Source organism: Acinonyx jubatus, chromosome B2 (genome assembly GCF_027475565.1).
Source record: "Acinonyx jubatus isolate Ajub_Pintada_27869175 chromosome B2, VMU_Ajub_asm_v1.0, whole genome shotgun sequence".
Taxonomy (NCBI): Eukaryota; Metazoa; Chordata; class Mammalia; order Carnivora; family Felidae; genus Acinonyx; species Acinonyx jubatus.
Genome location: NC_069385.1, coordinates 119,895,877 through 119,918,400, shown reverse-complemented (window position 1 = coordinate 119,918,400; position 22,524 = coordinate 119,895,877). Strand labels below are relative to the sequence as shown.

At 44.3% G+C, this 22,524-nt stretch overlaps 2 protein-coding genes and 1 pseudogene across 2 annotated transcripts in view; 2 read left to right on the top strand and 1 right to left on the bottom strand.

Moving 5' to 3' along the window:
- Nucleotides 1–22,524, top strand: part of LOC106984453 (class I histocompatibility antigen, Gogo-B*0103 alpha chain) — a 218,141-nt gene that overhangs the window by 60,984 nt on the left and 134,633 nt on the right. The gene's annotated exons all lie outside the window — the stretch shown is intronic.
- LOC106966627 (class I histocompatibility antigen, Gogo-B*0101 alpha chain) overlaps nucleotides 1–22,524 on the bottom strand; it is a 388,211-nt gene that overhangs the window by 284,474 nt on the left and 81,213 nt on the right.
- On the top strand, nucleotides 1,878–10,427 carry LOC106984452 (alpha/beta hydrolase domain-containing protein 17B-like; annotated as a pseudogene).

Here is a 22,524-nt window from a genome sequence, read left to right as displayed (position 1 = left end):
TCCCTGTCCTGGCTCCTGTCCTGCATGTTTGCACATCTCCCCCCCGCCCCGCCCCCACTGCCATTCCTTCTTCCCTCTCCTTCAGGCCCCTTGCCTATCTTCCTGTACTGGAAAGCCTCCTTCCTGTCCCTTGTACATGTGCATTTTCTGCACCCTCAAGACTTCAAGCAGCTCCGTTCAGCAGAGCTTTACTGAGAAATATTTGATGAACAGTTACTTCCAGGAGGCAGTTTCATTTGCAGTCTCCTCCTTGCCAGGATCCCTCAGTCTTCGTTATAACCTCACGGTGCTGTCCCAGGATGGATCTGTACATTGGAGATTTTTCCCAGTGGGACGCTCGGAGGGCCCGGCCCTCCTGCATGATGACGTGACATACACATGGCAGGGGCACAGGGACTGTGGGTAAGGCAGTCCTGGGACCTAAGACATGGGACACAGAGACCAAGGACTTGAGAGAGAGAAGAGCCTCACAAAGATTCTGGCAGACACTGTGGCCCTGTAGGCCCAGAAAGGAGGTGAGTGCAGGGTGGGGGCAAGGGTGATGGGAAGCCTTTCCTGAGGAAGTTCCAGGCCAAGAGCAGCGACCTGTCTCTTTCCACTGGATTTGCCAGGAGTGGTGTGAAGACTGAGGGTCTGTAGACTTCAGCCGGGGGTGGTCGTCCCTCACCCAGCACAGGGAAGATGTGGAGGAGAGCAGGGAGGGGCCCCTCTGGTGAGAATCTGTCACTGGTCAGGGGAAGGCAGAGGAACACTGGATGGGATTTTGTCACTGCTGGCTGGGGGCAGGCTCCTATTCACTCCAGGAGATCTGGGGTTGGGAGATCCGAGAGAACAACAGCACCAAGGAGCTTCGGTCATTTCCGCTGTGATGGGAGCTCTTTCCTCCCCTATGACCCAAAGACCCATGGATGGCCAGTTCCCTGGTCCTCGCCGCAGACCTTGGCTAAGGAAATCACGATGCAGATGGCTTTCAAACCAGGCTGCCTCAGCCTATGTGCAGGGAGAGCTTGGTGGAAGCCTGCAGAAATATCTGGAATCCTGGATGGACTTCTGGGCAGAGCAGGTTCAACCCTGGTGCAGGGCCTTCCCCTCCCCCAGACCCATTGACCTCCCCCCAACAACACTGTCCCAGGAAACCTTCCCTGCCCTATGGGATGCACATATGTTCTGTTGGCCCCTGGGACCGTGACCCACCTGTGCTGTTACAGCCTCTGGATAGAGACACCAAACAGGTGGGGATGGAAATGCACCCTCCCAGTGTCAATAGTCCAGGAAAGCCATGGACCCTCTGACAGAAAACTGAACCAGGAAGGTGGGTGTCAAGCAGGAGAGGAAGCCCCAGCCACCCTGTCACAGAGAGTTCCCTTATAGTCCCCTCAGCCCAGGAGCCCACCCCCCCCATATCCCCTCCTCAGCCTCAAAATGAGGATCCGGGAGAGCGAGGCCTGGATCCCAGGTGCATCCTCCTGCCAGCTCAGGAATTGGGTTGTAGGGTGCAGAACAGACTTGGAGAAGGTCTGGGGTCAATGACAGCTTCAGCCAGAGCTGGAAAGATGAGAGAAGCAAACCTGTCCTCTCTGTCTCACTTAGAGGGCAGCAGTGCTCTGCCATGTGCACGGCTGGCTCTGTGCTTTCTTCCCCAGTGTCCCCAACAGTGAAGGTCACCTGCAGCCAGGCCCTGGAGGGCATGATCACCGTGACGTGCTGGGCTTTCAGTTTCCCTCCCGGGAATATCTTCCTGACCTGCTTCAGGATGAGGATCCTGTGAGCCAAGATGCCCAGCAGTTTAGGGAGTCCTTCCTGATGGGAAGGGGACCTACTGGATGTGTGTGGTCATAAGGATTTCCCAGGGAGAAGAGCAGAGGTTCTCTTGCTACATGGAAGCCCCTGGAACCACACTGCACACCATGTACCCTCAGGTGAGACTGCAGTGATCATGGAGGAGGCTCTGGCCCTGATCAGGTCAGGAGCCAGGGTGGGGAGAGGAAAGTAGGGATCCCAGGTTAATATAAGGCCTTTTTCCAAGAAATGCTCTGGTGCACCAGAATGGATGACCAACCATTGGGGTGCTATGGTTGCTTCTGTTGCTTTTGTTATTGCCATTATTGTGTGTGTCCTTTCATGCAGGAAGAAATCACCAGCAGCTGAGGGAAGCCCAGGTGAGAGTCTGGGCAGATGGTGGGATGAGAGGGGCTTTCCTGGGATGTGGGATCCCTCATCTGTCTCTGCACAGATCGGAGGGGACGACAAGCTCCTGTAACAGGAGTGGGAAGTGTGAGTGCTGAGGTGGCCTGTGAGCCACACCTGCATCCACACCCTTAGCCCTGCTCACAGCCAGGGTCACCGGGGCCTTGAGTGTGGAACATGGCCACTTCTGGCTCTGGCTGAGGATTGGGCAGCGAGGGCTGCACTCCCTGCTCAGCACTTGACTCTACCTCTCTCTACTCTCAGACTCAGCAAGGCTCACCCCGTGGTGATGCGTGGCAATTATGTCCTGACTGCAGAGGGCCCAGGAGATCATGGGATCAGAGGGGCACAAGCAAGAAAGGGTCAGAGAGCTAGCAGGGAGGGATTCAACACTGGGGAGGAATCCAGACAAGAGTTGATGACCCTATTTCCTTCCTATGTGCACCCTTTCCCCAATCTCTCCAGCCATCATGAGGAATCCAAGAAAAAGACCCACAAGACCACCCCTAGGGGTCAGTCTGTGGTGCCAGAGCCCTGCCTATGATGTTCCACTGGGAGGATCCACTTATAGCAGATCGATGCGTCCTAAGCACAGATGGTCACCTCTGTCCACTATGCAGCCCCTGAAACTGTTCCTCCAAGACCTGTGTCCTGAATTGTTCCTCTGAGTCACTCCCACCTGTACTCTTTCCTGGCTCCCTCTACCTGCCCCTATGCTTCCTAGAGTTTCTTTGTGGATCAAATGCAAAAGGACATGTGGATCCCTCTTGACCTTTTGGGCAGAAAGGACAGGTCATTCCCAGGGCAGCTGTGCCCACTGGTTCGATCCTACCTCCAAGATTTGCCTTGCCCAGTCTCTCAGGGCACAGCCCAAAAGACCATTTAGAGCAGAGCATGTGGACTGTGCCCTGTGGCCTCACTTTGCCTCTTTGATCCAGCTCCCTTCCTCAAGGTGGCCACTGCCCTGTAGATTTAGAGGAATGGATGGTCAACGTGATTTCCCTGTAATCAGGCTGCTTGAGGGGAGGGAAATAAGGAAACAGCTTTTGCGTTTGGGCAAAGAACAAGTGGACGCATGAAGCAGGGAAAGGTTGGGGAAGGCAGGGCCTGGGGATTTTCTGTTGATTCTACCACCTCTGTGTGACCATCATGGAGGCCGGCTGCTTTCTCACGCTTGAACCTAATCTGTTTATACGTTGGTCCTCGGTCTGGGGCAGCCTGGGATATTCACCCTGCCCCACATTGAGGCGCTCTGACCATGTCACAACCAGAGTAAAGGCCATGCAGGTCTGCGGTTGTTCCCATGGTCTCCTGGGGTGGTCCTCCCAGAGGAAACATCAGTTCTAGTTCCTTGGGATCAAAATGGTTGCCTCATATGTCACTGGTGCATTTGCTGGAGAAAGAGCATGAAAGTCATGCGTTAATTTCTCAAATGCCTACTTTAAATGTTGGTGTCCAAACAAGTGATTTCCACTAATTTACTTTAATAAGAAGAATTCCCTTGAGCAGTGAGCTTCCTAGGCATATAAAGTGGAACAAAAATTCAAAGGGAGGCCCTGTCTGGGAGGGTTCTATGTGGGCGGTGGGGGGAGGTGGTGCAGTGGCATCTCAGGGTGCAGAGAGTGGACAGACAGCCTCACCTAGGAAGTCTTAATAACTCCTACACCTCAAGAGAACCTTGCTACAGCATTGCCTGCCTTGCCTGGTCCAGTCCCTGCTAAGATCAGGGCAGGAAGGCCCTGGCAGCCTCAGACAAGCAGCACTTGGGGACAAGCTCTGATTCCAGGTGCGTGTGGGCCAGAAAGGAGGAGGGAAGGCCAAGTGCAGTCTGCAAGCCTGGGCCAGGGGTGAGGTTGGAGGGCAAGGTCAGGCCTTTATGAAGGTGGAGTGCTCCTGAGTCAGGTCAAGTGCAGACCCCGCCGCAGCCCACTTCTTCTAGACGAGACCTGCTGGTCACCTGGGCTTTCTGATGTGCCTTCCAGTTAGGAGCTGCTGGCTCAGCGCTACAGGAAGGGGGAAGCTGAGCTGCAGGTGGAGTCAGTGCCTGTGGCAGAGGGCCAGAAAGCAGACACTTGTGCGCAGGTGCTTATGCGGGTGGGGAGCCGGACAGCTAGGGAGAAAGAGCTGTGTTTGTGACCATTGCCTGACCTGGAACAACAAGCAACAGGGACATGTCTTTCAGGGAGGGTCTGTACTCTGCTGGGGGATGGGTCGAGGCTTGAGAGGAAGGAAGACATTGAATTTCTGCTCCAGGGTGTTGTCCTTGATCCTGAGGCCTTTTCCTGCTCCTGTCTGGTGGTTGGTGGAAGCAGAGGGATGCTGAGGGATCATGGGGGGAGACTAGCAAGGGCTGGAAAAAGGGTGAGAGAAGAAAAAAAGTGAGGGGACTGGGCCACTTGGGTGGCTCAGTGGGTTAAGCATCCCACCTTGGTTCAGGTCATGATCTCATGGTTCGTGGGTCAAGCCCCGAGTCAAGCTGTCTGCTCTGTCTCCCCCTGTCTCTTAAATAAATTAATAAAGAGAATTAAAGAAAAAGGAAAAAATATTGTATTAAAAAATGAGGGTTTTATCCTCCTTCACAGAAAGGCCAAGCCGAGATTGCAGCATCTGAAGAGAAGTCCTGAGTCTCACAAAGCAACATTCTGCACCAGTTGGGCTTCTACTGGCTTCTCTTTTCCCCCAGAGCTTGTGACCTTCAAGACCTGGATCAACACTAGATGGCAGCACAGGGCATTTAACAGCATCACTGTACTCTCCACTGAGAGCCAGCACCACCTGCAGCTCTGTGAGGAGGCCTTTTGGTATTTTCTAGACCATTCAGATCTTCAGATGAAGGCAGCCCCAGCTCATGTCACATGAAGCAGAAGAGCTGCCCACCGAGCTGATCCGACCTACAGAATGAGAGAGAATTAAAAGGTGGTTGTTGGGGTTTTTTTTAATTTGAGAGAGGGAGAGAGAGAGAGAGCGCGCGCGCGCACGCAGAGGGGAGAGAGGCAGAGGAAGAGAGGGAGAGAATCTTAAGCAGGCTCCATGCTCAGCAGGGAGTCTGATGGGGGCTCCATCCCACAACCCTGGGTCATGACCTGAGCTGAAATCAAGAGCCTGACGCTCAACCACCTGAGCCGCTCAGGTGCCCCTAAGAAGTGGTTGTTTTATTTGTAGATTTTTGGTTACCTAGCAACAGGTCACAGGAATATGTACCATACAATGTACTGCTTGCTATTAGTATGTTTTATTTATTGTCTGTCTTTCCTATCAGATGGTCAGCATTAGGAGAATATATGTTCTGTTTCATTAAATGAGTACAGGGCCTAACACAGAGATTGGCACAGAGGCATTCACTTAATATACTTGGAAATAGGAGGGAAGGAAGGAAGGAAGGAAGGAAGGAAGGAAGGAACGCTGTGACCAGAATTCCTTAACGTTTACTTTGAGGCTGGAAAGAGGAAAGTTCATGGGTGTTTAGTGTGGTGGGTCCTGTACACATGTGGCTGCATCTGCATGTGTTCCTATGTGAGTTTAGTGCCTGCCTGTTGGTCTTGGTTGCTTGAGAAAGCAAACAGGGCTATGCACAGTGTCTCCCACACTCACATTTCAATCACATTGGGAACTGTAGACAGGTAGCGCTTAACCACCAGATGCCTTTAAGATGTCTGGGACTCAGGAAGGGGCTTTTCCTGTTGTAGGTCATTAGCACAGCTACAGGGATTAAGGTCCTTGGGAGCTCCTGACTGGCTGACCTCAAATTTCTTGGTTAGCCATCAGGGTAGAAATGAGATTTGACCTTGGGTACCAGAGGTCCTGACTCAAGTGTTATGGGTAGCAGACGGTGAGACCTGAAGTGGTCAGGAGAGAAGATTGTGGCATTTACAGCACTAAAGGAAAGAGCCAGTATCCCAGCCTCCAGCATCAGAGGCAGCAGCAAGACCAAGTGACAGGGACTCCTAGGTCCAAGGTCCTCTGTGGAAAGTGCCAGCATGTGTACTGGAGCATCCAGCATGTTTGTGGGTCTGGCTACAGATCTAGGAATCAACCTTAATGGCCTAGAGACCTTTTTCTTCTGTAAGGCCAGAGTCCCTGGCTATTCAATGGGGAGGAAACATCAGTGTCAGTGTAGATTTGGGGAAACACTTTACAAGCCAAACATGACCCAAGGGGTCTGCCCCCTGTATGTAGAGCCCTATCCTTATGCAGTAGCTGAGGGAGACCTTGGGGAGGTCCTGGCTAAGCAGGTAAAAGGGGAGCTTGGGGCTTCTGTCTTCAGCACTGTGGCCACACTGAGGCATTGTCACTCTGCTCTCAGTTTCTCACTGAACAACACTGGTGGAAGGGTGGGCAGAATGTAGAAAGTTACCATGCACACGTGCTCAGGGGGAAGCATGGCTGAAAAATGACTTTGGAAGAGCTGAAATGTGAACCTCAGGCTGATTTCTGGCACACAGACTACAATGATCAAAAATCAAAACAAAAACAAACCGGCTAATGGGAAGAATCTGGTTTTCAGAGTTACCACATTATAAGATTGAGATGACCAGTGTTCAACAACAACAAAACACAAAGTATACAACGAAACAGGAAAATATGATTCATTGAAACAAAGAAAACCTAGAAGACATCCCTGTGAAAGATCAGAATGTGGACTTACTAGAAGTACTTTATTTATTTTTAAAAATTGTTTTTAAAGTTTATTATTTTTGAGAGAGAGAGAAACAGAGAGAAGCAGAGTGTGAGCAGGGAGAGGCAGAGAGAGAGGGAGATACAGAATCCGAAGCAAACTCCGGGCTCTGAGCTGTCAGCACAGAGCCTGACATGGGGCTCAAACCCACATACCATGAGATCATGACCTCAGCTGAAGTCAGATGCTTAATCGACTGAGCCACCCAGGTGTCCATAGACAAGTACTTTAAACCAACTGTCTGTAAGATGCTCAAAGAATTAAAGGAAATCACAAAAAATCAAGACATTGAGCTAAGAATAAAATAAAATATCAACAAAGAGATACAAAGCACGAAAAGAAACTGAAAGTCCAGTGCTGATATGTACAATAACTGTAATGAAAAATTTACTAGAGGTTTCAAGAGCAGATTACAGTAATCAGAACCAAGAATCACTGAGCATGAACATAGGACAATTGAAATGATCACATCTGAGGAACCAAATAAAAAACACTAAAGACAAGTGAACAGAGCCTAGGGGAGCACTGAGACACCAGAAAGGGGACCCACATATGCATTGTGGGAGTCCCAGAGAGAAGACAGAGAATAAAGTAAGAGAGATTATTTGAAGAAATAATGGCTGAAAACTTGATCCAAATTGATGAAAGATGTAAATATAAACATCCAGGAACAGTAAATTCACCTTAAGATAAATGCAAAGACATCCACACCAAGACACATTATAATGAAACTGTTGAAAACCAAAGGCAAAGAAAGAGTCTTGAAAGCACTAAGAGGAAAGGGACTCATTGCATACAAGCATTCCTTTAAAAAATGGCAGGTTTGTCATCAGAAACCCTAGAGACCAGAAGGCAATGGGCTGATACGCCGTGTGCTGAAAGAAAAATATTCAATTAAGAATCCTATATCTGCAAAATGGGTCTTCAAAGTGAGCGAGAAATGATGACATTCGCTGGTCAACAAAGGCTGAGAGAATTCATTTCCTCCATAGTTGCCCGGCAAGGTCTGCAAAGGGAATCCCTTCAGGATGAAAGGACACTGGACAGTCACTGAAGCTGTGTGAAGAAATACAGATCTCAGTGAAGGTAAATAAATGGGCAATTATAAACGTAGTATTAGTGTGACTTTGGTTTGTAACTCTAGTGTTTGTTGTCTACATGATTTAAATGACTGATACATTAAAGAAAAAGCCACTATTATCATACTTTTGAATTGTAACTCCACTTTTTGTTTTTGACTTGATTTAACAAATAACACGAAAACAATTATTAGTCTATGTTTTGGGGTGATGTATAAAGATGTAATTTTCTGACATCAATTACTGCAAGGGGATCAGATGGGCTACATAAAATGAGACTTTTGGTCTGTTATTGAAGATAAGCTTGTAGAAATACACATTAGAGGGCTATACTTTTAGGATGTGTGATGTGATCCCCATGGTAAACACAAAGAAAATGTCTATAGAGTAATATATGTAAAAGGAAATAAGAAGGAATTAAACCATTTCACTAAAAAACGAAACTAAACAAACACTAAAACAACAAATCCAGAAATGAGGAACAACATAATTATAAGGCATGTAGAAAATAGCCAAATATCAGAGACATGTCCCTCCTTATCAGCAATTACTTTGGATCTAAATGAATTAAATGCTCCAATCAAAACTAGACACTTGGCAGAAAGGTGACAGAAAGATGATCTAACTCTATGTTGTCTAAAAGAGACTCACTTTATCCAAAAACACAAATAGTTTGACAGTGAAAAGAAGGAAAAGGTATCCCCTGCCCACAGTAACCAAGAGACAACAGGAGTATTTCTTCTGATATCAGACCAAATAGACTTTAAATCAAAGAAATTTAGAAGAGACAAAAAAAGAATAGTAAATATTAATAAAAGTTTTAATATAGCAGGAAGATATAACAATGATAAAGTTCTAGAATTTAATAACAGATCAACAAACTATGTGAGCAAAACTTGATAGAAGGGAGAGGTAGGGATCAGCAATAGTAGCTGGAGAATTCACTCTCCCATTCTCAAAGCTGGATAGAGCACCCCGCAGAAGAAAAGTAGAGAAACACAGATCTGGAGCAACATAACAAACCAGCTAGATCTGACACACGTACCCAGCACTCCACCCACAAATAACAGAATACACGTTCTTCTCCAGCGCACATGGGATGTTGTCCAGGATACACCATATGTTAGACCACAAACTAAGACTCAACAGTATTAAAAAGAAGATATCAGACAAACTATCTTTTCCTACCACAATGGGATACAGTTAGAAATCAAAACCAAAAGAAAAACTGGAACATTGACAAAGTGGAGGAAATCAAACACACTCTTAACCAATGGGCCCAAAGAAATCCCAAGTGAACTATTTAAAAAATATTTATATCGGTGACCAACTCCTTCCTTAACGAGGGTTCTGCTCGCCCCTTCGGTTCCCTGTCCTCCTTCCTCCCACCAGGAGAACTGGCCCTGTGGTAGAGACTGAGGAGAAGCAGAGAAAGGACAGTAAGGGTGAAGAAAGACCTGGCTGCGTCTTGGGGGGCTTCTGTAGTGCCAGAAGGGGAGGTGGCAGAAGGTACAGGTGGTTCACACCTTGTGGAGGACAGTGTGTGGGCAGGGGCTCCCTTCCAGCTCTTTCTTCCTGACACCTCAGGTGCAGAAGAGTAATCTCTCCTTTAGTGAACTATGTGTCCTCTTCTGCTGTCTGCCTTCTCTGGGAAAATGCCTTCAAAATTAGCATTTTTGCCACCTGATCCAACTTACATGCTGATGTATGATGAATGTGGAAGCCTCCGGACTTTACATCAATCACAACCAGCAGACTGGCAGCACTCTTCTAGACAAAGAGATGCTATTAGAGTTTACTGACTAGAACCAGTAAAGGCAGCAGAATTCCTGCATGTTTATGCTTGTTCACCCAATGTCAAGTACACTTTATTCTCACATGAAAGTGCTGTTGATCTTGGTCAGATGAGCAGCTTTACGTAGGACTGGGATCATGGAGTAATAGTCATATGTTCTCATAGGATTATTCTGGGATGGCGCAAGGTCTGGGAAACCAACAGAGAAGAACCTCTGTGCAGGTATAGAAGCTGCTTGGCTTACTCTTAGGACAAGATATGGATAACGCCCTGAAAATGTGATTCTATAATGGCCAAATTAGAGAGAGACAGTACCATTTGTGGATCTTGCTGCTTAGTGTAAGAGTGCTTCTTACACCAAAGAATTACAAAGAGTAATTCTTCATTCCCCTTTGACCTCCACAATGCCAGTCGCTTTTCCTGATACCATGAAGACCTACTGTTTGGATGCATTCCCAAACATTGACAAAGTCTCTAAGATAACCTCTCCAGTATTAACAATTTACGGGACTGAAGGTGAAGTCAGTGACTTTTCACATGGCCTCACATTGTTTGAGTCTTCCCAAAGACCCGTGGATCCTCTGTGGGTAAAAGGGATGGTCACAATGATATGGAACATGAGGGACAGCACCTTGAAAGGTTGAAACAGTTTGGATCACAGGAACCGGTCAATTTGCAAATTAGTCTGTAAATTTGTATACTGGGTTTTCATTTCTTGCTGTGCTGAATTCTTTGGTAAATAACATGAAGCCTGAAGGTTTTGTTTGCAATTCATGTGAGCTGCCTTCACAAATAACCGGTAATGAATTGTAAACAGACTTAATGGAGGCTTTAATTACCAGAACTGGAAACTGGAAATAACAGTACCATGCAATCAGGTTGTGTAATTTGTATTTTTTCTGTGAATTTTTTTAAACATTAAAATAAGTACTGTGTAAGATTTTAATTCTATAAAACCAAATGCTGTAAAATTATTGCCAGCTATTTTTGCATAGCAGAAACAAATTTATAAATATTTTTAAAACATCTCAGGGCACTGGGTGGCTCAATCAGTGAAGCATCCGACTTGATTTCAGCTCAGGTCATGATTTGTTTTGTGAATCCTAGCTCCACATCAGGCTCTGTGCTGACAATTCAGAGCCTGCTTGTGATTCTCTCTCTCCCTCTCTCTCTGCCCCTCCCCTGCTCTCTCTCTCTCTCTCTCAAAAGAAATAAACTTAAAAAATATTTTGAAAACATCTCAATGTCCTAAGTCATAATCACCAGGTATACAAATATAATATTTAGTCAATAAAAAGGTGTATATCTAAAACAATTCAAGAACTCATAATAAGATTAACTGTGGTAAATGTGCAACTTCATTATAGAGACAGGCTTACACCCTGTTGTATACAGATAGAGGCTTAAATGGTTATCTTATTGGAAAATACACTGAGTTTTCTGTATTCCCTGGTTATCATACATTGTCTCCTTTAAAAATAATGTCAAGTATTAATTTTTATGCCATCTATTAATTTACCAACTAGTTACCTTGTAAATGAGAAGTCATGATAGTACTGAATTTCAGCTAGTTAGGATTTACAGGTTTGGCCCTGTGAGACAACCACTTAAAATTCCCATTGTTGACATTTAAATGGCATTTAGAACTTCAAGAATGATTCTGTATGCAATGCTCTTTCAAATTTTGACAAATATCATGGAATTGAAGTACTCCTCATTATAAGAACACCTGAGAGTCCATTAGATGTTCTTCAAGACCACAAACAGGCTGGCTATTTGGCTGTTGAAATTTTGACCTATTTTTAGTAGGACCTATTGGTTTAGAATACTAACTGAGAATTTCATGGGTTCTCTCCTGGATGCAGGAGATAAGAGAACATTTCACTCATAACATTTGTATTATGCAATGCAAACAAAATTCAATTGTTGTTCCTTAAATGAATCCTGCCTGAATAAAACAATGAAAGAAAAAGAAAAAGAGGGGTGCCTGGGTGGCTCAGTTGGTTGAGCATCTGATTTCTGATTGCAGCTCAGGTCATGAGATTGAGCCCTGCTTTTGGGCTCCATGCTGAAGGTGGTGTCTGCTCAAGTTTCTCTCTGCCCACTTCCCCACTCACCCACCCACGCTATAAATAAATAACTAAATAAATAACCAAATAAATAGCTTTAAAGAATTACAAAAAGAAAAAGAACAGTATGTAGTCTAATTTGTAAATGAATGAATATTGAAATAATACACACTGGATATATTTTAAAGCCTCTTTTCTTGCTTGTTCTCCGGTTACATCTAAGACTATAGTGCATGATTCCCTTCAAAGTATATCAAGTATTGTGAATACTTTGGTCCAGATGTGTCAAATTAACAGTAAAATAACAAGTATACCACCAAAAAAATCATTGGAAAATATTTAGAGACACCTGAAAACAAAACTCCATATATCCAAACTTACAGAATACAGGGAAAACAAGGCTAATGGGAAAATTTATAGCTGAAAATGCTTATATCAAAAAAGATCTCAAATCAACAACCAAACTCTACAACTTAAGAACTAGTAAAAAGAACAACAAAGTAAACACAAGGCTAGCAGAAGAAAGTTAGGAATCAGTATTATATCAAAGATAAATAATAGGAGTAGAAAAGTAATCTTCTAGGAATTGGAATAGGAATAGCAGAGACAATAGAGAGAATAGAATAGAATAGAAGAGAGATAAATAATAGGAGTAGAAAAGGGAATAGAAAAGTAATCTGGAAAATCAATGAAACCAAAAACTGGTTCTTTGCAAAGATCAATAACATTGACAAAGCTTTACCTAGATTGACTAATGACATAAAGAGAGAAAACACACTACTAAAATCAGAAAGGAAAGTGTAGATACTATTACCTATTCTACAGAAATAAAAAGGATTATAAGACAGTACTGTAAACAACTGTATGCAAACAAATTGGAAAACCTAGATGAAATGGATAGATTCCCTGAAACTAAAACCTACCAAGACACAATTATAAGAAAATAGAATATTTGAATAGACCTATAACCAGAAAGGGTACACTTGACAAAGAAAAGCCTTGGACCTCATGGCTTTACTGGTGAGCTTTACCACACATCTACAGAACGAACACCAACACTTTTCAAACTCTTCCCAAAAATTTGAAGCAAAGGGAAACTCTTCTGAAGTCATTCTATAAAGCTAGCATGGTCTTGATACCAAAGCCAGACAAAGATCCTACAAGGAAAGAAAGCTACTGATCAATATCCCTGATGAATATTGGTGCAAAACTCAACAAAATACTAGCGAATTGAATTCAGAAGCATATTAAAATGGTTATACACCAAGACAAGTGGGATTTATTCGTGGAATGCAAGGATGTATCAACATAGGAAATCAATCAAGGTGATACATCACATTAAAAAAAATTAAGGTGAAAAAAACCACATGGTCATCTCAATGTTCAATGCAGAAAAAGAAAAAATTCAACATCCTTTCCTTATAAAAGCACTTATTCAACAAGGAAGAAAAGGAAATTATCCCAAAATAATAAAATCCAATGATGAATACCCCACAGTGAACATCAATGTTGAAAGCCTAAAAACTTTGCCTCTAAGATTAGGAATAAGGCAAGGATGTTTGCTCTCATCATTTTTGTTCAACATAGTATTGGAAGCTATAGCCAGAGTAGTTAGCCAAGAAAAAGATGTAAAAGGTATCCAGACTGGAAAGGAAGGAATGAATTGATCCCTGTTTCATTACACAAACTTCTCTGTAGAAACTCCAGAAAAAAATCCAACCAAAAAAAAAAAAAAAAGAAAAGAAAATGGTAAAATTAATAAATGAATTCAGCAAAGTTGCAGGATACAAAATCACATGAAAAAATCATGTGCATTTTTATTCAGTCACAAGGAACAGTTCAAAAGGACATTAAGAAAACACTTCTATTTACAATAGCATGAATAAAACTGTGGGAGCTGACCTCATGAAGGAGGCAAAAACTTGTACAGGGAAGACTAAGAAAATTGCTGAAAGAAATTCATGAAGACATTAAGAAAAGGGAAGACTTTTCTACGTTGAAAGACTTAACATTTTTGATTTGTTAATATTACCCAAAGCAATCAACAGATTCAATGCAATCCCTATCAGAATCCACATGATATATTTTGCAGAAATAGAAAAATTCATTCTAAAAATCATATGGAATTTTATTTGGGGTCAAGAGACCCCAAAAGCCAAAACATTCATGAAAAAGAACAAAGTTGAAGGCCTAACTTTGAATTTCCTAATTTTGAAACTTATATAAAGCTACCAAAATCAAAGCATTATGGTAGTGGTATAAAAATAGATATACAGACTTAAGCAGAAACAGAGTCCAGAAAATCACCTTTGGATGTATGGTCAAGTGATTATTGCCAAGGGTGCCAAGACCATTTATTGTGAAAAGACAGTCATTTCAACAAATGATACTGGGAAAACTGGATATCAACATGCAAAAGAATACAGTTGACCCATACCTAAGACTGCACTCAAATTACTCTAAAAATGGATGAAAAACCTAATCCTAAGGGCAAAAACTATAAAAATCTTAGAAGAAAAACTTAGGGCAAAGCTTCACAACATTAGATTTGACAGTGATTTCTTGAATGTGACATGAAAGTCATAGGCAACAAAAGAAAAAATAGTCAAATGGGTCCTCGTGAAAATTTAAAACTTCTGTGCATTGAAGAACAGTATCAAGAGAGGAAGAATGTAACCCATAGAATGGGAGAAAATAGTTCCAACTCACAAATCTGATAAGGGATTAATATTCAGAACACATAGACAGCTCCTGAGACGAAAAAAGACCAACAACCCAATTAAAAAGTGGGCTGGGGACTTGAACAGATATTTCTCCAAAGAAGATATATAATGGCCAACAAGCACGTGAGAAGATATGCAACATCAATAATCCTTAGGGAAATGCAAATCAAAACCACAGTGAGATACCAGTTCTTAGGGGAAGAAGTGGTTTCTTCCAGCCTTCGTACAAGGGGACAAATGAGGGTCCATCGATACCACTTCACACCAAATAGAATGGCTACTCTTTTAAAAATAACAAAATAACAAGTGCCAGTGAACAGGAAAAGAAATTGGAACCCTTGTACACTGTTGGGAATGTAAAATGAGCAGCCACTATGGAAAATGGTATGAAGCTTCCTCAAAAAATTAAACATAGAATTATTGTATGATCCACCCACTCCATTTGTGAGTATATACCCAAAAGAATTGAAAGAAGAGACATGAACAGGTGTTTATAAGCCCATACTTATAAGCAGCATTATTTACAAGAGCCAAAAGAATTAAGCAACCCATTGTCCATCAATAGATGAAGGGATAAGCAAAATAAGGTGTATACGTACAATGGAATACAATACAGCCTTACAAAGAAGGAACAACCTGATACACACTACAACACGGATGAACCTTGAGAAGATTGTGCTAATTGAAATACACCAGCCACCAAAACACAAGTACTGTATGATTGCACTTACATATGGGATCTAGAATAGCCCAATCCATAGAGACAGGAACTAGAATGGCATTTTGCAGAGGATGTGACAAGGGGATAATGACGGAATTTTGTTGAATGGATAAAGAGTTTCAGTCTTGATTATAAGAAAAGAGTTGAAGACAGATGGTGTTGACGGTAGTCTTGGAGTATAAATGTACTTAATACACTGAACAGTACACCTAAAAATGATTAAGATGGTAAATCTTACATTTTACGCTTTAAAACTATGATAAATTTGGTCATTGATGCTAACTACCATCATTTTCTAAACATTAAAAATTAAGTAAATGAATCATTTTAGAGAAGCAGGGAGGGGCCATCTGATTAAGGTTTATGGATCTAGACGTCAGAGGCATGCAGGGATATTCCCTCCAAGGTAAGACACCGATTATTGCAAGTTGCATCTCTCGCTGCAAAGAAGGAAGGACATGGCCCAGGGGACACGTGGGGTTCCAGCAACACACATTTCACCCCTAGGGGTTACGTTTGGCCCACGTCTGGATGACCTAGAGGGATGCTAGCTTTGAGTGGGACCAGAACAGAAAGGTCCAGGCCATGCTACATTCAGATACCATCTATTGGACCTCTTGATGGTAGAAGGGTCGATGCTGGGAAAGGATGCGGTGTGGAGCTAAAGGAAAGCACTAGTAGGAGAATCACATGCTGGCACCTCAGGTATTGTAGTAAGGTCATGCCATCCACAAAGAGTAGTAGATTCCCTTTCAGAATAGAAGTGCCATGTGGTGTGTTTCAGGACCTGGTAAGACAGAATGCTTGTTCATGGGACACCAAGAAGGCACATGATTAAAAATGACCATATGCAGGGCTCCTGGTGGCTCAGTCTGTGAAGTGTCTGACTCCAGATTTCGGCTCAGGGCATGATCTCACAATTCATGAGATAGAGTTCTGGATTGGGTGCAGTGCTGAGCATGGAGGCTGCTTAGGATTCTCTCTCTCCCTCTCTCGGTACCTCCCCCCACTCATTCTCTCTCTCTACACCCCCTCAAAAGAAATTAATAAACTTTTAAAAATGACCCTATGTGCTAGGTTCTGTGTAACACACTAAGTCATCAATTAGCCAGGTCCGCATCAGTCCATCCTAAATGGAAATGGTCTCTTGGCACTGAAGCCTGAATCATTCACCAACAAACACCCACCTATGAACAGGAAATGAAACACTGAGCTGATAAGTTGACTTCATCAAGCCTTTATCACTGGTCAGCCCAGGACTGGTGGAATGGGCGCATGAATGGAGTGACCACATGGCAGAGACAAAGCCACATATGGATCCAGCAGCCATGATTCTCATTTGGTCTACTGCTACCTCTGAATGTCCACCCTGTCAGAAACAGAGGCCAACACTGGGCCCTGCTATAACACCATCTCTTTAGGTGATTAACTGTCCATGAAGTGACAAGTTGACTGCATTGAGCCCCTTCCATCTTGGAAGGGCCAGAGACTCATCCTCATGGGACAGATACCTCTCCCATGTGTGCACTCTTGTTTCCTGCCCACACAGCCAGTGCCACTATCTAGGGGCTATCAAAATGCATGATCCACAGGCTCAGAATTGCTCTCAACACGGAATGTAGCTGGGAGACCCCTCACAGTGAAGGAGGTGCAGGATGTGCCGTGACTATGGGATCCACCTGTCATGTTACATTTCAGATGGTCCAGATTTAGTCAGCCACACAGAATGGCCCTTCTAGGGCACAAGCTGTCAGCTTTGAGAAAATACTCCAAAGGGATGGGTGCCATTTTCCAGAAGACAATGTATTTATTGAATGAGATTTCTCTATATAGTGCTGTGGTCTCATGAAGAAGAGTATGTAAGTCCAGGACCCAAGGGGTGGAAACAGGTATCGATCCACATACCGTTGCTTCCAATCAGCCACTGGAGAAATTTTGCTTCTTTTGTCTGCATTTCTCAACACGGCAGGTTGGAGGTCCTGGAATAAGGATCGACCGAACCTCATACACATTATGGCTGCCACCAGGGATGTTTGGACTCGCTGTGCCCAAGGCAGGAGTCTGCTCTTCTCCAGGCAGAAGTAATCCACCCTGATCCTCAGGAGGGGGTCAGGGGTCGGGGTCCTCTTACACAACTGGGATAAGAGTAAATGTAGGGGGAACCCGGGTGAGACGCGGATGCCTGCTGGTTCTTCCTTGTCCCATTGTAACTATGAAGGGACAAGTGCAGGAACCCAGCCTGACAAGGTCTTCATTTCCAACGGCCCAGACTGCTCAGGTAGGAAGGTTGCGGTCACGCTCCCAGATAAGCCACAAGGGCCCCCACACCTGGGCTCTGCAATCCATGGCAGTATTTGTGCAGACGCCCTACTTCCCATGGGCTGGGTCACACAGTAACAGGTCTGGGACATGAAGGCGGGCTGGTTTCTGGGCGGCATGGGGCTCTCTGACGGCTGACTGTAGCTGAGGACTCCTCTCCGGCCTTGCTCACCTTCACGTAGGTTGCCTGGTGGTCTGTGATAGTGCAACACACCTGTTTCCTCTGGACCATCATGTGGGGCCGGACTGGCATCTCGGTCTGCTGGCCCTTCCAGAATTTTTTGTCTCCCTCTCCTATGCTCTGACAGGTGTTTCCTCTGATAATATCATGGTGAATTTAACCCTGTCTTGTTTTGGAACCTGCTTCCTGGAGGACTAACAAAATCTTTCCATCTGTAAAGCAACCACCCACTGCTTATTCCTTCTGTAAATTCCTCCTCTTTGTCCAGCTTCTCCCTTCAGCCTCTGCTCCAGGGCATTTGTCTTATAGTATCTTGTGAGCAAAGAGGAGTTTGTTGTTTTAAGCCACTAACTGTGAGCGTCGTCTGTTACACAGTAATAGATTGCTAGTAAAGCTCTCTAAAACTTATTTTATTCTACATCTCTTTTATTTCCTTGCACTTGAGTTTTTCAATGTTTATTTTTATTTTTGAGAGAGAGAAAGAGAGTTAGTGAGACACAGAGGGCGTGCAGGGGAGGGGTAGAGAGAGGGAGACATAGAATCCGAAGCAGGCTACAGGCTCTGAGCTGTCAGCACAGAGCCTGACACGGAGCTCGAACCCATGAACCATGAGATCCTGACATGAGCCAAAGTCGGACTTTTAACCAACTGAGCCACCCAGGCACCCCTCCTTGCACTTTGAAAATGTTGTCTGTATTCACTGCCTTCAATTCTGCTCCTTTATTTTCTTGCTCTTGTTTTCTATTGTGTTTTGTCTCTCCTTGCACCAGTCTGCTCCCCCTTTCCCTTCCTCTGTCTTTATTATGGATGATTCTAAACATATACGATAAGATTCCAAATGAATAAAACAATACTATATGGTGATGTGGAAACGAAGCATATCTGGACTTAGAGGTTGCAGGTATAGTAACAAGGTACATGGAATTCAAGTGAAGGAAATCAAGTTATTAATAGGGTCAGACCTGGGCAGTCCTGCAACCAGGCCATGATGTTCACACTCTTGCCTGCCCTTCAGGTGAAAGAGCTGCCTCTCAGTTTTCATTTTCAGAGCAATCGGAACAGCAACAGAAACACATGCACACGCCTGGTGAAAGGTTACACTGGTACAAACACTTTGGAAATCAAGCTGGCGTTGGCTGGTCTGGTTACAGCACATCCCGCGTACAGTCTAGCAATTCTACTCCTGATCATACACTCAGGAGGATTTCCGGCCCATTAAAATGAAATACCAAAGTTCATGCCAAGGATACTCTGTAAGAACTATTTGCATTGGAAGAAAACCACAGCCAATTATTCTGAACCGTGTAACAGAGAGGATACAGAATATCATACACATTTGATCTTTTGGTCATTTGATCTTTTGCTCACTGGCACCTCATTAATTTCTGGCATACAATGTTGCATATGGTGTGCAGGCAATTCTATCTGGTGAAGGATTTGATGGGGCACATTAACTTCACATTCAACTGGTTCAATGTATTCACAGAATGAAAAAGTACATTGTTGCTCAATGCAAATTAAGCTGGAAATCATACAAAGGAAAAACCACTGATGAAATTGCAGATTTGAATGGAATGACAACAAGCAGAATTGCCTAAAATATTTTAGGACAGAGTAACTGTGTTTTTTAAAATTTGTTGATGACTGGGGCACCTGGGTGGGCTCAGTCGGTAAGCGTCCGACTTCAGCTCAGGTCACGATCTCGCGGTCGGTCCATGAGTTCGAGCCCCGCGTCGGGCTTTGGGCTGATGGTTCAGAGCCTGGAGCCTGCCTCTGATTCTGTGTCTCCCTCTCTCTCTGCCCCTCCCCCGTTCATGCGCTGTCTCTCTCTGTCTCAAAAATAAATTAAAAAAAAAAGTTAAAAAAAATTAAAAAAATAAAATAATAAAATAAAATTTGTTGATGCCTAAATCTCTTTTACCAAATCTCATTGAAGACCATAGTGAGAGATGTTAAGTTTATATGAATGTTCAATAAATTTCTCATTATTACTTTCTAAAGACAAGTTTGAAGCATTCAATAAAAATAATGGGTGAAAGAAGCATTTGACTTACAAACCCCGGCAGATTCCAAGATGGTTGCCTTAACCAACCTCAGGTTGTTCATACTCTCCCAGTTGTTGGATCAAACAGTAATCCTGGTGCTGGTGTGAAGGGACTTTGCATGTGCAGTTAAGGGTCATATCAGCTGAATTAAAACAGGAGGGTTATCATGGTTAATCCTGACCTCATCAGGAGAGCCCTTAATAGGATCAGGTTCTTCCTGAGTGAAGGCCTGGCATAATGAACAGGACTCACCGTGAGAGAAGCCTTGACCATGGAAGGGGCCACCGGGCAAGCAGTGCTGGTGGCCACAGGAGCTGACAGCAGCATCCCACTGACATTGTGCAAGGAAGTGGACCCTTGCAGGGGGAGGACCGCAGTGCTCCAGCTCCAGGAAATGGAATTCTGCCAACAACTCTGTTCAAGCTTGGAGGGGATGTTGAGCGCAAGGTGCAAACATTGCCTGTGACACACCGGAGAGAACCCTCAGCATCACACTGGACTGCTGACCTGCAGAACTGGGACACATGGATGGCTGCTGTCGTAAGTCACTATGGTTGTGGGAATTTGTTCTGCGGCAATAGGAAACCACTGCACAGCCTCAGTGTACATAGCGGTCTTGCCCCCGGAATGAAGTTATGAAACTTCATGCATACTAGTGGCATGAAAAAAATCTTTCCTCATTTTTGCTTATGTATTTTTCATTTTATGATTTTGTATCATGGAATTAAATTCTTTAATTTTTTTTTAAATTTGTCTTTTATTTTTTGAGAGAGACAGACAGATCATGAGTGGGGGATGGACAGCGAGAGAGAGAAGTAGATACAGAATCTGAAGCAAGCTCCAGGCTCTGACTGTCAGCACAGAGCCTGACATGGGGCTCGAACTCATGAACTGTGAGATTATGACCCGAGTGGAAGTCGGACGCATAATGGACTGATGCCACCCAGGCACCCCTGGAATTAAATTCTAATAGCATATTTCATTCATTCATTCATTTGAAAACAATTAATTTAGTGTTTACCATTCACCAGGAATGGCTTTCTATGCCGGGGATACAGCTTTCACCAAAATAGCCCAAAGCCCCTGTGCTCATGGGCCCTACATTCTAGAGGCTTCCCAAGAGTGGGACGTGGTCACTGGAGCATTTTCAGTGAACACAAGACACAACCTGACTCACATTAGCAAGGTCGCTGACTCCTGCAAGGAGAAGAGCCCCAGGTGGCAAGTGATGCAGGGCACCAGGGCCACAATCCAGGAGGGAGAGGATGGTGGAGACTTAGGGGAGGAGAGGGCCTGAGGGATGAGAGAGACGTAGAGAAGGGCTGTAGACACAGGGTGAGGAAAAGAAGCAGAGGGAAAGAATTCTAAACCAGTGGAATTCTCAGATTTAAATATGTTGTTATACAGATTTTTAATAAACCTCTATCTACAGGGCTTAGCAAGAAATTCTTTGCATCTACTGTTTACTGTACTCTGGGGGCTGCCTGAAAACCAATTACCTCCTTACATTAATCAGGGTGGAGAAAATGGTACCAATAACACCCCAATAAAATATTCCTTAGGTTTTCATTCACAACCACAGGCAGTGCACGAACACTGGTGAAGGGCGTTTTCACTGCACTAAATACATGCCACTTTGAAGGAATTGATGGTTGCATACTATGGTCGAAATATACTGTATTAATGATATTTTCTGTATTCTTGATGCTCTGACATTTGTGACTCCCGTCACTGGGGAGACACTGTCCGTCCCCTGGCTGGACAATTCTTAGAGACAGCTAAGTGCTTGCCCCGGAGCATGCCTTTCCTTTGCAAACTCAACAATCCAATCCAGATGCCACATTCTGAACCATCTCTCTGTCAGGCGCATACACTCCAGGAGGCAATATTCCTCTGCTCCAAAGACCCAGGGTCAGCTACCAGCCTTCTAGAGAGAAATCCCATCCCCCAGAGCCCACCGATAACGTTATTCAGACTGGTCAGTTGTAAACTGTTTCCCCAGCCCCTCCTTCCCTTTCTCAAGGAAAACACAATCAAGGCTCTGAGCCATGCTTTCTTCCTCTCCTTCTGCCCCCACTTGGCCCTGTGTGGTGTGCCCTGCCCCTCCCCTCGGGAAATGTAAGTGATAAAAGAAATCTTCCCGCAGTGGCATCAGCCTCTCCAGCTGTCACTTAGTCCCCTTGATAAACAAAGGCCCAGGCACAGATCATATACAGTAGCAAACTGTACTTCTATGTGCTGCTTTGTGTTGAGGATTGTCTGGGACTCACAGAGCTATGGAATGAAGATTATTTTAAAATACAAAAGCTCGGGGCGCCTGGGTGGCTCAGTCGGTTGAGCGTCCGACTTCAGCTGAGGTCACGACCTCGCGGTCCGTGAGTTCGAGGCCCGCGTGGGGCTTTGGGCTGATGGCTCAGAGCCTGGAGCCTGCTTCTGATTCTGTGTCTCCATCTCTCTCTGCCCCTCCCCCATTCATGCTTTGTCTCTCTCTGTCTCAAAAATAAATTTTAAAAAAACGTTAAAAAAAATACAAAAGCTCTACGCCGTGGTTTGGGAAAGTGAAAATTACAGCTTTAGTTATTGCAAGGATATGAAAACAAATGTATCTAGGAAGGATAAAACCACTAGTTTGACAGATTAGATTTGGATCATTCAGTGGTGACCAAGATGATGGTTAATAAACAAAAAGCAAACAGGCCTCTGTGAGATTCTCTAGCTGGTGCCTCAGGC